Here is a 4367-nt window from a genome sequence, read left to right on the forward strand (position 1 = left end):
AAGGAAGGAAGTGATTAACTTTTCAGTCTAGGAGCAGAGGTCCCTAGGACCATCAATGGAGAAGAGCGGAGAGCGGGACCCTACCCAGAGAAGCCGTGATCCCTGAGATGGAGGCAGCGACAATGAAGTGAAGCGATGGAGCCGCTGGGGACTTGAGATCCAGAGAGGGTGAGAGACTGTGTGCTGAAGACTGGGGAGGGGGGGTGGATAGGGTAGGGGCCAGGCTTGCAGGGTATACCCTTTGGTTGGTTGATGATGCATGGAGGGGATTGTAACCATGACAATGAAACGATATATGATAGAATGAATGTAAAACTAATGTTCTCCCATGTAAACTATCATATAATTCACAATAAAACATTAAAAAAAAGAGAGAGAAACAAGAGCCTGAAATATGGAGGGTTTTGAGGGGCACTGGACCACTGGACTGCTAAGCACAGGGTTGGCAGTTCAAACCCACCATCTGCTCTCCGGGGAAAGATGAGGCTTTCTGCTTGGTAAGTATTAAAGCCTCAGAAATCCTATACAGGGTTGCCATGAATCAAAATTGACTGCACTGCACTTAACAACAAAAAAGGAAAGTTACAATCTGTAAAGAGATTACCTCAGCAGTGCAGAGCAATGGGAAGTGATAGCAATGAGATGAAATGGGAAAAACAATACAGGATTTGGATGTCATGGAGCAGGGTTCCAATATTCCCTAATCTCATGTTAGTCTAAGCCTCAGTTTTCTCATTTGTAAAATAAGGGACTAAAATAAATTCAGAGCTTGGGGAACAAAGAAATAATGCCAGTGTGCTAAACAAATGTTAATTGTAGGTATTATGTATCTAAACTAGGATATTAAGGAGATGGAGGAGTAGGAACTAGTTGAAACCTGTTCATTTGTCTATAAAACAAAGACATTATGCTTGGTCTTCTGCAGTATACAAAGGTGTGAAAAAGAAAGCATGAACTTTACCCCTACACACACCCGTTTGCAAAAATGTTTCCTCAGGATTCAGTGGTTCCACCACGTGAAGGGGAATGTCTTTCCCAGATTCAGATTCACCCTTGCCTTCCACTGAAGACTGCCTGGCTGTGCTCTGTTCTCAGGAGCTAAGTATTTTCAAAAGAAGATGGCCAAGTGTGAGACAGAAAACAAGGACCTATTGAAGAAACTGGAACTGTACAATGAAGTGTGTGAAGGGCAGCATGAACAAGAATGGGATTTGCAACAGTGGAGGCAGAGATTGCTGAATTGCAGAAAGAGCTAAGTGACATGCAGATCTGCCTCTTCCAGGAATGAGAATGTTTTATGCCTTTACAAAGAAAACAATCGACTGAGAATCAGGGAGGTAGAAGATAAGAAAAAGATTCAAAATCTCTTGGCTCTTGTGGGAGCAGATACTAGAGATGAGACCTATTTTTATAAGGAGCCTCCCCACAAAGTCACCATTGCCCAAAAGACTATCCAGATTTTAAATAAACATGAACAGAATGATTCTTCAACTTTAAAAGCAGAGCTCTGGTAGCGTAGTGGTTACGAATCGGGCTGCGAACCTTAAGGTCAGCGGTTCGAAACTACCAGCTGCTCCGCGGGAGAAAGATGAGGCTTTCTACTCCCGTAAAGATTTACACCCTCGGAAACCCTATACAGGGTCGCTATGGGTCGGAACCGACTCGATGGCACATAACAACAACAACAACAAAGTAAGCAAAAGAAGACCAGAAATGAGAGAGAAGAAAATACTGAGCAATACCAAAGAGACATACAAATGCTTATCCTACAGGTGAAAGCACCACAGGCTCAGCTGGAAGAACAGACCAAGCTTTCTAGAGAACAAGTTGAAGGATTCACATTGAGGAAATACAAGTGCATCATCAGAGAAACCAGGAGAAAATCAAAGCGCTAACCAAAAGTCTCCATCACACCCACGAACTGCTCTATGAGAGCACCAAAGACTTTTTGCAACTCAGATTTGAAAACCAACGTAAGGAGAATCATGGATGCTTGAAAAGGATTGTTTGGTGTCAAAGATTAAACAATACAAGCTGCAATGTAAGACAAAAGAAGATAAAGCTGGAAAAGTTTGGCTAGTTGTACACCAGAGTCATAATCAAAATGAATATATTAAGACACTGAGGATAAATTAATATAAGAGAAAAAACTTTTGCTAGTACTTGCCCGAATTTGTGAGGAAGAAGGCATGATGAGAGAGATCTTCAAGGATCTCACTAACAAGATGGGGAAGCATTTACAGGTAATGACAAAATGTTATGAGGCCCTGGAGAACCGACATTTCTTGGAAATAGAACATATTAAGGCTCTCTGGCAGAAACTTAAAGACTTGGAGCAGATGCTGTATAAGATAGCACTTAATGCTTGTACAGATAAGGGCCTTGCCATTCTGTGTGAGGTCTGGAACAGCAATAGACGGACACATAAGATACAAAGAGAACTGAAGAACTTGAAGTTCAAAGTGTTTGGTTTGGAGAATGAACTTAGACTCTATTGCTATCTGCTTTCCGAAGCGGTTGCATCTGGAAGAGCTCTACTTCCTGAAACCTGAGAAAAAGGTCATCTTCACCTAGAAGCTGTGAACATAGTGCTGACCCGAGTAGTGGTTTCCATTATTATGAAGCTAGCTGGATGAAGAATCAGGGACCGCTAAGAAAGCTTTTCTTCGTCTCGAAATTGCCTTGTTAATCCTTTTTTTTTTTTTTTCTGGTATGGATTACAACTTGATTTACTTAGATATTTTTCATATTATTTACCTTGCTTATGTTGACAAGTATGTTTTGTTTTGTTTTTTTAAAGATGATGACAATAAAAACTTAGGAAGAAAGTAAGAAAGTATTTTTCTTATGCTCTTCACTGGATGTCAGTGAGCGAGGGGAAGGCAGCAAATCCCAACTTGTCAAATTTGAATAGGTAGTCATTTTGCTACTTTGTTCAGTTGCTTGCTGTAGGGGATGAATTATCCAATCTCATGAAACATCACCAGAGGGCACTAGAGATCCTACTCGCAAGCAAACTTTTTTTTATCTAGAAATACAGTAAAACCCATGAAAACTGGAACCTGTATAAGACATAAACCTGTCAGAGAAGGAAAACTTACATAGTTTCCACTGGAATAGAAAAGTGGTAACCACACTATCAAAGGCAGAAAGCTTGAAGGACCTGGAAAAACAAGGCAGTCCTGCTGAATGCCAGCTCTCCCAGGTCTCACTGCATAAAATTGCCACTTTGGCAAGAGTGAAATTGACTTCCACCCAAAGTTCAGCATTTACCACTAATGAGGGCTTGTTTGCTTTCTTAATATAATTTATATATGTTAAATAAATGAACATGTTTCAATAAGTAATTGGAGACAAAAAAAAAAAAAGAGGAAACCCCCAAAATAGACTTACATAAATAGGAAAAAAAAATTACCGTGCTTATAGGTAGGAAGACTTAACATTGTGAAAATGTCGCAATGACCCAAATTGACCTATAGATATGATGCAATCCCAATTCAAATTTCAACAGCATTCTTTAATAAGCTAGAAAAACAAATCACCAACTTTATATGGAGTTATTGAAATAAAGCATTATTGAAGAAGAACAAAAAAACGTAGGAGGCATGGTTGGAAGTGGTAAAAGAGGGGAAATGATGTTAAGATGCTTGGCTGTCTTTTGAATCTTGGTTTCCCTTACCTACTATTGTAAAATAGACTCTTGAGGGGGAAAGAAAGGAATAGCCAGAAACATCACCATAGAAAGCTTGTAAGTCCGTCTTCTGCCTGTAACTGATTGGAATACCTAAAATAGGGCTACAACGTGCCCAGTGAAGGAGGCTGCCTACAGAGCGTTTGCATTGCATAGGACCATAGGTGGACTCCTGATCTTCATCCAGAACATTTTGAGGAGGGAAAGTTCCACTGAAAGGAGAAGCAGACCATCCTGGAATGGCTAGAAGAAACAGAAGATACTTCTTGAAAGAAAGACCAGCAGGAAAAACAAAAAAATAATGGAAGTCTGATTGACTACTACAAGAACAAGCAAGTCCTTTGCTCATGAGCCATCAAGGCAAGTGGTCAGGTCCCCTCAGGGCAAACCCCCTTCCAAGACTAAGATTCAAGGGGAATACATGAGCAGTCATGTGGTCTTGCTGCTGTTGGTCACCAATAAGGGGAAGTTGATGGAAAACAGCAATGAAGTTGTGAGCTAAGTCCGACCATGTTCAATAGACCCCTGTGAACCCAGGTTGAGACCTGGTTGGCCAGCAGTATGGCAAGACTTGGGGACTCCTGGTCCCAGAGACAGTGACATGGCTACAGAGGACAAGAGCAGAGAGTGAAGCATCCAGCTGATATGAAGTGAGGGGAGATGCACAAGAACACCC

General features: G+C 41.1%; 1 pseudogene; it reads left to right on the top strand.

The window, feature by feature from the left end:
* The window catches only part of LOC102842920, a 23592-nt pseudogene extending 21040 nt beyond the window's left edge, over window positions 1-2552 (top strand).
* The last annotated feature ends 1815 nt before the right edge of the window (window positions 2553-4367 follow it).

Source organism: Chrysochloris asiatica, unplaced genomic scaffold (genome assembly GCF_000296735.1).
Source record: "Chrysochloris asiatica unplaced genomic scaffold, ChrAsi1.0 scaffold00159, whole genome shotgun sequence".
Lineage (NCBI taxonomy): Eukaryota > Metazoa > Chordata > Mammalia > Afrosoricida > Chrysochloridae > Chrysochloris > Chrysochloris asiatica.